General features: G+C 48.7%; 1 protein-coding gene across 1 annotated transcript in view; it reads left to right on the forward strand.

The window, feature by feature from the left end:
- Window positions 1–12,813, forward strand: part of PEBP4 (phosphatidylethanolamine binding protein 4) — a 196,969-nt gene that overhangs the window by 103,224 nt on the left and 80,932 nt on the right. The gene's annotated exons all lie outside the window — the stretch shown is intronic.

The following is a 12,813-nucleotide window of genomic DNA, read 5'->3' on the forward strand; positions in this document are numbered from 1 at the left end:
CCCTTTGTCCTCACCATAATTGTGAAGGAGCCTGGCTCACCCTATGCAAAGTAGGGTGAGGAATACAAATCTGGTGGATTGTTAATGGGCGTTATGTGAACAAAAAGAGAAAGGCTCTACTGTCAGACAAGATTTGGAGACTCTGGGTTAAACTGTGTTAATCCCATTCCTCACTGAAGGGCTTTTTAGAGCTTTTAATATCCTCACATGCACTATATAATAAGCATTTATTTTCCAATCTCATTTGACTATTGAGTCTTTTGTTCTCGAGTGCCTGGCAGCGCACTTCGGGAAAATCCACACTAGCTTCAGGCAGCTGTGCCTAGAAAGCCTGCGGATGGCCTTTGCATGGAGTGCGCAAAGGCATGCACCCCATAACATAGTGGGAACCCAAAGTAGGAAGGCTAAGTTTGGATCAAGGCTTGGCTCGTTCCCAACTGAACAGTCTCCATCAAGTCTCTTGGAACCCTCTGGGCATTTCGTCTTTCTTTGTAAGATGGGAAGCGTGTTACCTTCTCTATGTGGTTGTTGTAATGATCCAATGAGAGAGCATACCAAGAGCACTTTGTGAAACATAGAGAATACCACAGACACAAGGAGTTTGTGTTTTTCCTTCTAAAGCAATGGGGCAGAGGAAGGGGTATCAGTCTGAACTAGCTACTGACTCTCCTGAGCAAGGCAGGGGCTCTCAGCCACCGGAGTGCACGTGTGGGGGAGTTAAGGGGGCAACCAACCCCCGCCCAGTGACCACAGGCCCTTCACAGGATGCTCAGGTGGATAGCCCATCCTTAGAGGCAGCCCCGGCTGCGGCCTTGGGAGGGGCTCCCTCCAGGGAGACCTCCAGCAGCAGCTTCTCTGACGGGAAGGTGTCTGAGCCGGGCTCCTGCGGGCAAGCAGAGGCATTGCTCCAACATTTGTCTCACCAAACGCCCCTCGGCTGCTGAAGAGCCTTGGAAACACCATAAACATGCAGAGGGGCAGGGCCGGCCCGTGGCTTAGCGGTTAAGTGCGCGCGCTCCGCTGCTGGCGGCCCGGGTTCGGATCCCGGGCGCGCACCGACGCGCCGCTTCTCTGGCCGTGCTGAGGCCGCGTCCCGCATGCAGCAACTAGAAGGATGTGCAGCTATGACATACAACTATCTACTGGGGCTTTAAGGGGAAAAAAATAAATAAAATCTTTAAAAAAAAAAAAGAAAAACATGCAGAGGGGCAGACCTGGGGGAGGTTCGTGCCACCAGGACAGGGAGGGGAAAGATTCTGGATCCTGCTCCAATCTAGAGCATTGTCGTTTCATGTATTTGGGACACCCGGGAGGGGTGAAACTCTCGAGAGCAGTATTGCTCTGGATGTCACATCTACAGTCCACCCCACACACACAGGGCTTTCCATAAGAGGGATCTGCTGGGCAATTCTGAGGCCAGATTTCAGAAGCTGTTGAGAGTGGGAAAATTTCGGGGTGGAAGGGGCTTTGGGACCATGAGGCTGCCTCTCTTCCACACCCAAAGTCCCCCCAGCCCTGCCTCCTCCCCTCACCTCAACGTGCACTCAAGACAGTTCTCCCACACAAGCCTTGCAGTGCAACCCTGGGTCCAGCCTCAGCATCCCAGCTTAGAAGCAGAGCAGGTGGCAGGTGGCAGTTGACAAGGCTGCTAAGCCACAGAGTTTACCAGGGCCACCTGCCTGTGTGCGCCCTCAGCCTGCCTGCTCCGGCTGGAGGAGGCTTGAGTTTCAGCCGCATTTTCACCCACTTTCCCTGATCCGCGGGTCCAGCAGGAAGCAGCAGCTCTCCTCAGCTATATCCACTTGGCCTGCCCACCAGCCCTCAAATTCTGCCAGCTGCAAAGCCAGTATACAAACCAGGCCCACTTAGGTCTCAGGCTGTGGCCCTTGGCCAGAGGAAGAGAGGGCTGCAGTCAAACCCAGAAGCACTTCTTCCTCTGTGTTGGTGTCAGTGCTGCTGAGGGGGTCTCAAACATTAGAGTACGTCTGAATCAGCCAGCAAGCTTGTTAGGATGCAGGTCCCCGGGCACAACCTCAGTCAGTCGGAGAGAACACAGCACCCACGTTTGACAAGCATGCAGGAGGAGGTGAGCAGCTTGAAGGAGGACGGAAGAGTTCAGCGTCGGAATGCCTTGGTCGTTGTTAATATCACCCATTTGTGGAACAATTTTCAAGTGAAAATCACTTTTAAAACTTCCTTTTGATCCTCACCATCACTTTGTGAAATGGGCATTGTCCCCATTTTATAGACAGGGAAAGCAAGACCTGGAGAGGTTGAACAATGGGTCTCTCAGCTAATGGGTTATAGGGGTGGGTCTTTAATCCAGGCCCCCCAACTCCAAACTGCACACCCTTCCTGCCATACTGTGTGGTCTGGGTTCACACTATCCCTGTCCCACCAGCTCCACTGTGGCAAGGGGCAGGCCCCACACCCTGTCTGTCAGATGGGAGACAGTCTCTGTGGTTCCCCTGCCACGCCAGGGCTCTCAGTCCCGTCACCTTTTATGGGTAGATGTTTCCAGGAACCTCCCCAGGGAATGCTATCATGGTAAATAAAATACACCTGGTAAGCAGTTTGAACCCCATAAAAGTAAACCCTGCATATTATCATCACCCTCAGCAGTAAGGCCTGCCATACCATAAAGTCACTGCAGACATGGACCGACAGTGGCCCTGAGACTCGCTATGACCACAGAGGCAAACTCGGTGGAACCTAGGTTGACCTTGGTATTAGGGGCCCAGGCCTAGTCGGGTGGTGAGCTGGGCCATGGCTCTGGGAGCCCCTCAGTTGGGACAATTTTTAGACTGTCTGTCCAGGTTGAAACAGGACAGCAATCAGTTCTTAGGAATATAGGAACCACCCGCAGTCCCCCAAAGAGAGGATGGCAGGGTCTGGGAGAGAGTAGGATAAAACTCTGGTCCTTAAATAAACACTAGGACCTAGAGAGAAGTCCCTCAGTAGGGGCCAGCCATTCATGGTTCCCTTTGTTTGTTTAACTCAGCACATGTGGATTGACCATTATTTGCTATGGCATAGTGTTCACGGGCAAGGAGTCTGGAGCCAGACTGCTGTGGTTTGAATCTGAATCCACCAGTATTAGCTGTGTGATTTCTAGGGGAAAGTTGTTCAACCTGTGTCTCAATATGCTCACTGGTAAAGTGGTGACTCCAAGAGCCCCTTTCTCACAGTCTGGTACGAAGCTCAAGCAAGTTGTTTTACGGAAAGTGCTCAGAACAGTACTCAGAACGCATAATAAGCTCCATATAACTGATAGCTGTGATGTTATCATTATTGCTCGAAGTCAGGCACCGCCAGCACTGGGGTCACAAACACAAACGAAGTAGGAGAAGTCTGCCCTCCAAGAGCTTCTACTCAGTGAGGCAGAGGAAGAGGCTGCAGCACGGGGTGGGATGACAAGGGCACCCGGGGCTCGCTCAGGGCGGGACTTCCTACAGCCGTGGGTTCCCATCAGCTCAGGGACACAACGAGACTTCAGTCCCCAAAACCTGGCCAGCCCAGGGCAGGCAGGGACTGATACATAAAGCACGCTGTCCTTCTCCGCCCCTCTATGAAAATCTCTCGTTGAGCAAAAGAGATGCTAGCAGAGAGTTGACACATAACTTCTTTCCCCCCTCCCCGGTGCCACGTCCTCAGCTTTTCCTTTAAGATGTTTTTCAGTTCTGATTCAATCTAATAATCTTCATGCTAAAGCCTAATTAAGCTATCAATTAATTTGCATCATTCATTTCAGAAGAAACGCTTATTGGTTCATCTTCTATTTGTCTCTGAAATCAGTGCTCAGGGCTTTTCACGCAGATATTTTCATTAGACTTTTTATTGTTAATGGGAATATTGAACACAAGAAGATGGTATATTAATACTTTCCACAAAGAATATCATGACTGGTGACAAAGAACACTAAGAACAATTAAGGAGAAAAGAGTACCTTTCTCCTTCCAAAAAAGAAAATCTTCCTAGAAACTGTCAATGATTCAAGCGTTTGCCCTGAATATCTTTTTTGTTTTAAGAGAGAAAAGGAAATGGCAAGTTCTTGCTTCCTCAGTGCCCTCAGCCTTTGGCAGCTATAGGTGCAACTGACTCTGGTTGAATTAAAAGGCCCTCTAAGGGTTCACTGTCCTGTCAACTTTCCTATAGGCCTCAATTTTTCCATAATGAGAGATGCTTTTTTTAAAGGACCTCTAAGTATGTTAGGGGAATAAAATAATTGGGACACCCAGTAAACAGGGCTAGGATCACAGCCCCTCGCGACCCGTTATACGGTCAGCACGTGTCAGGACACTTCCGTTTGAATCATCAGTCCCACTACTGAGTGATCTCAGGCTGGTCACTTGACTTCTCTGATATTGCAGCTCCTTGTCTGTAAAACTGACACAAATCCTTACTCGTCAGGGTTGAGACAAGGAAAAAGAAAATTACATTTGCAAAGAGGAGAAGACTCCCTAGAGAGAGACACTATGCAAAGTGGCAAATTTATCCTTGTTCCTAATCAATCCAGCAGCAGATCCTGTAGAAATTTAAATATACATATATACATACATATGTATGTATTTATTCTGATATATGTATCGATATTATATATGTTGTATAATATATGTATTCTGATTTTCTACATGTCCCGAAGCAAGCTAATGATAATAAACAGAAGAAGAATAAACAACCTTTATCAGGAACACAAGTTCAGATGAAGAGGGCAAACCAAGGAAAGGATTAATCTGTTGATTTCTTTCTTCAGAGCTGTATTTTAGTTTTTCTACTCCCGCTTGTCTGTGCACGCTTTGCCCTGTACTCCGAGGGTCCATTTTAAGTGATAAACACCTGCAAGGCTTGGCTTATGCTCCGCAAGAGATCTGCGGGCCATAAAGGGCATTGGGCGATGGGGACAATGCAGAGGGGCCCTGGTTATAGAGCAGACATCACGTGGCCACCCTGAAGGGGAGGGGAAAGAGCCTGCACTTCTGGGTCAGATGAACCAGGGGAGGCTCCAGGCTCTGCCACCTCCAGATGGGAATCTCCGAGACTCAGTTTCTCATCTTTAGAATGGGCATGATAATAATATCTGTTTCCCAGTGTTCAATGAGATTAAGGCTCCTGACACAGAACAAAATAGTAGGACCTCACTAAGTGAGATCCTCTCCCTACCACCCCCAACTTTGAGATCTGACCACAGCAGCTACTTACAATTTAGCGACTCCCCTTACGCTGTTGGATTCATATTTTGCAAGGTGACAATTCTGGACGATGCCCCAACACACGAACCATGAGGTCAAAGCAGCTCTCCCTGTTGCCCTTGAGTCTGGAGGGATCCAGGACCAGCCTGGAGGACCTGACCTGACCTGGCTTGTTGGGTAGAGAGAGTAGTTGGGGGAGGGGCTAGTCCCATCATTCAGCCCTTGGGAGGTGCCCTGTGACCCTCTGGACCAGACCAGGTCCCCCTGGAGTCGTCCTAGACCACAGCCGGGGTGAGGGGCTAGGCTGCAGGGACAGTCAGGCCTACGGTGCCTCCCTCATCAGGGCTGCCTTTGTCCTCAACACTTTCACTTTTATTTTCAGCACAACCCAGCACCCTCACCATTTCCTTATCACTCGCAGTCCCCACTTTGCTGTCGTTGTCCCACCCCAGAGATGCAGTCGCTCCCATTCAAAATAATTTAAATAAAATGTTGCTACAAAGTGGAATATTATCTTTTGATGAATGTTTTTAAAGCCCTTTAGGTTTTCATGGTAATTTGCGGTGTAAAATTATTTGGAGATAAGAGCCAAATTAGCTCTTGTATGCTGAGGTCGCTGTGTCCTGTTATCCATGTGAGCAGTGGTTAAATATAATCAGCCCTCAGACTAATGCAGCATAATTGTTCATTTGAAATAGCTTTTTTTTACTCCATTCAATGAGTCATTAAAATATTCAAGGGATAATACAGTGAATTGGAAATGAATTTATCATATTATCCCATACATACTGTAGTGCTTCAGGTAACTAAGGAGAAAGCAGGAGAGTGAGAGAGAACATGAATATAATGTGTACATGCAGGAAGGGGGCCAGGATATACAGGAATGTGGTAAACAAAGCTTTGTAGGTGGTTTATGGAAAGTATGTAGAAAGAGGCTGACCGGGAGGGGTGAAAAAGAAAGAAAACGCTGTTCTTCAAAGAGCGTTCTCTCTCTCTCTCTCTCTCTCTCTCTCTCCACTCTGAGAATCTGTGCTCCACCACAGCTCCGCTGTTAACTTATTTTTATCAAATATGTTTATATCAGAAAGTCGTTATGGAAACCAATTCTGCCATCCAGGAGAATTCCTGGATCAGGCAGAAAACTCTCCCTTTCTCTCTCTCCCTGTCTCTCTGTCTCACACACACACACACACACACACACACACACACACACACACACACGCCTGTAGATGCCCCAAAGGGAACAGCACTGTCTTTCTCAGCCAATTCTGAACTCGGCTCTGATCGGGCAGAGTGTGGCGCCCCTCATGGCCAGCGCTGTAAGGTGGATGAGAGTAGGACCAAGAGTCCAAACCCACCGGCCCAAACATCAGGAGCCTGGGCCCGCCACTGTCCGCTGGGCCTCTGTCCCCACCGCAGAGCACGTGTGCTTAGGAAGAGACAAAGGGGGTCCGGGGGCAGCATATTCGAAACAGGGGTCCTTCCTTGATCCCAGGAAGTTCCATTAGTGTGTATTGTTTACACCACACCTGGAATGACGTCTTCTGTTCTGGCCACACTATCTTAAGAAGGATAGTGAGCAGCATAAGGAAAGCAGCCGGAACAGCAAAGCTCTGTAGAAACCATGGCAGGTGAGCGGGAGCTGAAAGAGGTGGGGTGGTAGCCTGCTGGAACGATGGAGGGAAGACATGAGAACTGCCTCTAAGGATGTCCTTAAAAATTTGAAGAAATCGAATCAGAAAACAGGGGAGAACCTGCTGTGCTCCACTGGGCAGGATTAGAACCAATGGGTGAAATTTACATGGAAGTAAATTCTGGCTCCATATAAGAAAGAACTTTCTAAGAATTTGAACTGCCTACGAACTGAGCATACACTCCACAGAAGAGGGAGCTGCCCATCACTGAAAGGACTTATTCGTGAGTGATCCAGGGAATCTCCACCTGTAAGATGTGCCCCTGGGCGTCTTCAAACAACGTTCCTGTCTGCCTTATTCCTCTCCTGCCTAGACACACTCTTCTTATAGCTTATGTCCATGTAACATATAACAACAACAATGATAATTGAAAAAGGAAGAATAAAAAGGAGAAAAAAGAGAGGGAAGAGGAGGAAAGAAAACAAGAGAAAACAGTTGTGCACTTAGGATGCAGTGCAGGACACTGTGCTTTCATGAACACCTGGTCTAGTCCTCACAAAAGCCCAAAGAGGAAGGTAATAGAGACAAGAAAAGTAAGGCCTGGAGGGGTTAAGCAACTTGCCCAAGAGCTCATAGTTAGTGAGTGGCTGACTGGGTTTGACCCCAGAGCCCACACACAGAGTCCTGAGGCCAGATTACCACTCCACAGGTTAGGTAGATTCGAACCCCCCTACCCACGTGACAGCTCATGTTGGGGCCAGGTGTGGATGCACAGAGGCAGCGGTGCTGGGGTGAGCAGTGTGGGGTGAGGATCCTGCCGCTTGCCCTCAGCCTCCATTCTTGGCCACAGCCACCTCAGTCATAACACAGCCCTGATGCTGGGCCTGAGAGGGCAGCATAGACCTGGGAGGTAGATTCTCCAGCTTACTGTAAGCAAATTATTTACCTCCCTGAGTCTGTCCCCTCATCTGTAAAAGAGGACGCTAGCATCAGCCTCCCAAGAATGTTGTGAGGACTCAATGAGCTATAATGTGTAAAGTGCCCAGCACCTGGCACTCAGTAGGTGCTCCATATTTGCTGGTTCTCTGCTCCTTCCATCTGCTATCACCCTCAAGCCTCCACAGGAAGTTTAGAAAGTTGAGCCTTTGATGGTCAGGAGCGTATGTCACTCTCAAGAGGTAGGACAGGGCCTGGTCAGGAGAACAAGCTACCCACATGGTTACCACTTAAAAGACCTTAAGTGAAGGGGCCAGCCTGGTGGCATAGTGGTTGGGTTCACACACTCCACTTCGGCAGCCCAGGGTTCGCAGGTTTGGATCCCGGACGGGGACCTACACACACCACTCATCAAGCCATGCTGTGGCAGTGTCCTACATACAAAAAATAGAGGAAGATTGGCACAGATGTTAGCTCAGAGACAATCTTCCTCACCAAAAAAAAAAAAAAGACCTTAAGTGAGAAAGCTACCGCAGGCAGAGGACTTAATGGGGAGGTGTTGGGACCAACCACTTTACCTGCACTGTGCCCAGCACTGTGGCTATTAAAATATAATGATGGAAGGATAGATGATTGAGAGATGATTGATAAATAGATAGATAGATAGATAGATAGATAGATAGACAGATAGAAAGAGATTTTTGATAAATGAATGTTAGATGAATTTAAAATGTGTTTTTTCTGCTACCCAATTGGAAAGACAAGGCCAACATACAGGAAACAGAGAGAACTCATGGGGTACAGCGTCAGCTCTAACTGGGCCCTTTAAGACTCAAACAGCTGTGAGAATTTGGAGCATCCTTCCCTTTGTGGTGAGGCAACTCCTTCAAGGTTCAGCTCAAATGTCACTCCCACTGAAAGGCTCACTCTGACGCCCCCAGACTGAGTTAATCAGTCCTGCCCTGTGCTCCTACCACACTCAGTCAAACCTCTATTAGTGCTCTCATCACATGGGTTTGTTATTGTTTATGAATCCCTTTTCCCGATTAGACCATGAGTTCCTGGAGAGCAGAAGTATATGTTATTCTTATTATATCCCCAGCACTTAGCACAGTGCCCAGAACCTAGAAGGCCCCTAGTTAATGTTGAATGAATGAAGGCATGAAGGCATGAGTGGATAAAAGAATGAAGGAAGGAATAGATGGATGGATAGTGGTTGGGTAGATGGATAGAGGGAGAGATGGGGTGACATCACTCTGATGACGTCACAGTGGAGATAGGAGTTGCACTGGGTCTTGAATTATGAGCAGACCTGGAAAAGTCAGAGGATACAAGAGACTGAATTCCAAGAAGGGAATGGAATAACTAAAAGCTCAGATGTTTGAACGGGGTAGAAAAAGAATCATAAACATAGAATTAGAAGTCAAGACGGCTGAGTTAATTAAGACCTTTGTCATCTTTCTCTAGATTGTTATCGCGAAAGTCTACTAACTGGTCCCACTCCTATAATCTCGCCCCTTACACAAGCATCTATCTTTCCTTCTTGGAATGATTGTTCAAAAATCAAAATATGATCATGTTACTTCCCTATTTGAATCCCTTCAGTGACTCCTCAGTCTATCAGGACAGAGTCTCATCTGGTCAGCACGTTATTCAAGGCCTTTGAGGAGCTGGCCCTGCCTAACCGCCCCCCCCACCCCCAGTGCTCCTGCTGAACTGCTTGTGGTGTCTCAAACCTTCAGCGTGTCTCAGGCCTCTGTGGACCATTACTTGCTCTGTCCCTTCTACCGAGAAAGCCTTTCTGCAATCTGCAAACACTTATTGCTTTACATGAGTTAAGATCTCTAGATGAATTACACCTTCAAGGTCCGGAAAGGGCTTAGATTTACAATCACAAAGTCATTTCCGGAAAAATGTAAAGTCCCAAATTTATGCTGGTGAGTGTAATATTAATCCACATCAAAATTCAATAACAATTTAATAACTAGATGGTCGAGACAACGCAGAAAACAGTGAACACTGCGAGTCAGCATAGGTTCACTGAAAACAAGTCACACCTGACCACTCAGGTTTCTTTGTTGGTAAATGCATTGGTCCAGTAGACCAAGAGAATGCTGTGAGTAAGCACAGTACAGTTTGATTGATCAAGGCATTAGACCAAGGCAATCCTGGTAATCTTGTGAGCAAGGGGGAGAAATATGGCTTCAATGACTATTGTGTTAGGTAGCTTTGTGTCTTGTTAACAAATCATTCCTGAAGAATGTAGACTAATGAATTAGTGTCAGCCTTAAGGGTGTCCACGATGACATGCCACAGGATTCTTGCATAGGCCCCACCTTGTTAGTATCGTTACAGATAGCATGCCCACCAAATCTGTAAGTCATACAAAGTTTCAAGGAATTGCCAATATGATGGGTGACACAAGGTGGTTAATTTTGGCAAATTGGAAGGATGGGCCTGCATCGAAAAAATTAAATTTAATAGGGCTTAATCTAAAGTTCTATATGTAGGTTTCAAATCAATTGCACAAGTACAGAATGGAGAAGATCTGGCATAGCGGGAGTACATGAGCGGAAAAGATCAGGGGAGTTTTAGTTAATTTTTAAGCTAGTAATAGAATGTCAAACCATAAAGCAACAGTTAAGAAAGTTAGTATAACTTAGGTCACATCAATAGAAGTAGAGACTTTTAGATCATTGAAGATTATAATTCCCCCTTTTCTGCATTGGTCAGAGACCTCTGTTCATTCATACATTCCCTCTTTCATTCATTCAGCGTGTGTTCAGCACATCTTAGCAATGGGTTTCATTCAAGTCCTGCAGATCAAAAGTTTATTAAGTCAAATCCCTTCCACTGAGGAACTCCCTGCCTGGTGAGGGGAGCAGTGAAGTAAATCAAAGACTACAGTACAGAGTGGGGAGTGTTAGGATGGAGTTAAGTCTCGTGGGAGAAGAGAAGGTGGGCAAGAGGGAAGGCTCCACAGAGGAGGTGACCCCTGAGCAGGGTAAAAATTCACCAGGTGAACAAGGGAGGAAAGGGCATCTAGGCAGATGGAAGAGCAGGAGCAAAGTTCCTGGGACAGGGGCGGGCCGGGTGTGTTCCAGGAGCAGACAGTAGGCCTGTGCGGCTGGAGCAGGGTGGTTAGGGGAAGTGACAAGGAGACGAGCTCAGTGAGGGCAGCAAGGGAGGCTATGGAGGACAGAGGTTTGTAACCCTGTCAGCTGGCTGGTTAGAATCCCCTGGGAGACGCGCCCAGACCAGCTAAATGAGACTCTCTGGGAGTGGACCCCAGGCAGCACCGTTGTTAAGATTCCCCAGGTGACGCAAATGTGCATCTGGGCCGCCGGGGGGGGGGGGGGGGGGCGGGGGGGGGTGGAGGAATGGAATTGCTACTCACTGGGTATAGTTTCAGTTATGCAAGATGGTTAAGTTCTCGAGCTCTCCTACATCAATACTATAGCGTACACTTAAAATTTTGTCAAGAGGGTAGATCTCATGTTAGTGTTCTTACGACAATAAAAAAGTAAATAAATAAAAGACAGAAAAAAATGTACGTCTGGGACTGAGAACCACTGCTGAGGGCCTTGTGTCCAGGCCTGGGCAAGGAGCTTGGCATATAGGCTCTTGGAGGACTTTAAACAGGAGGATAAAAGCTGCTTTGTGTTTTGAAAAGATCACTCTGACTACTGGGTAGGGTGGCAGCAGGGCAGCCCCAAGAGGCCATCTTGCTCCTCTGGGAGGGGAGGGTGGATCGCACCAAGGCGGGAGCAGTGGACACGGAGAGGACAGCTTCAGGTTTATTTTGAGGTTAAGAGCCGACAGGACTTGCCGATGGATTAGACGTAGAGGGTGAAGGGTGGTCTAAGGATGGCTACTAGGTTTGGGGCCATGCACTTAGGGAACACGAGAGGGTGGGCAGGTTGGGGTGCAGGGTGGGATCCAAAGTTCTGTGTGAGATATGTTAATCCTGATGTGCTCTTTAGATCTCAAGAGGAGGTTTCAGGCGGGAGATTGAAATCGTCCGTAAGTCAGGAGAGAGGCCAAGAGGAGAGGCCTGACTTTGGGACACATGGGGGCATCTACAGCCTTGGGGCTGAGGGGCAGCCATGAGAGTCTGTCTGTTGAGGGGAGGGTGAGTGAGTGGTCTCTGGGGATGTTCAAGAAGAAGCCTGTGGCGGGAAATGGGCGAGGGCTTGGCGCCTCCAGCTCTCGGCTGCTGGGCTTTGACAAGTGAGCCTGCCAGCAGCCTGCCCGGAGCAGAGCTCGCGCTGGGAGCAGAGCGAGGAGAGGCAGTGAGGCTGGGGTGTGGAGGCGCTTGGAAGCTGTGGGGAGGCCGTGCTGTTTAGCAGGAGACCGCGTGATCCTTGGGAAAGATCTCGGGACCAGGATGCGAGACTGGTGAGCTAGGCCGCGTGTGAGCTGGGGGATGCTGCTCCAGGGTCTGCCCCTCCAGGGTCTCCGTTTTCTCACCTGCAACACGAGGCAGGTAGGTAGGCTGGGGCGATAGCGACCAGCACTGAGAATCTACAGCTCCGTACTTGACCCTCTAGGCAGCAGTCTTCGACCTTTCTTTCTGCCGAAAGGTTGTTCAGACGCACAACACACTCCCCGGGGCCTATGGAGACATAAAACAAGCCCCACGTTCCGAGCAATTCCCTGGGCGCTTGCTCACTTGCTCTCCAGTGAACAAAGCGTTTCGGAGCGCCAGAGAGAGTGGCATTGTTAGAGGAGAATGTGGAAGCTGCTCCCATTTATTCTAAAAGGTGATCACTCACTGGGGCTTTATTATCAGCAGCACCTGCCTTGGAACCTACTTCCCTAGTGATCTGCGACCTGCAGTTGGGACTAGTGTCAGGTTGGTGTTGTAAACCTCAGCCCCAGACCTCAGAGGACCAGAGTGGGCCGGTGAGCCGGCGAGGCCTGGACAGCTCTGGTTTAGGAGAGTCAGCCGGCAGCTTGCTGCAGCGACTGAAGGAGGACAGCCCCATGGCAGGAGGCATGCTGGGCGTGGCTGCAGAAATCCAGGCATGCCAGGGAGAGCAACAGAGTGGCAG

Source organism: Diceros bicornis, chromosome 11, assembly GCF_020826845.1.
Source record: "Diceros bicornis minor isolate mBicDic1 chromosome 11, mDicBic1.mat.cur, whole genome shotgun sequence".
Classification (NCBI taxonomy): Eukaryota; Metazoa; Chordata; class Mammalia; order Perissodactyla; family Rhinocerotidae; genus Diceros; species Diceros bicornis.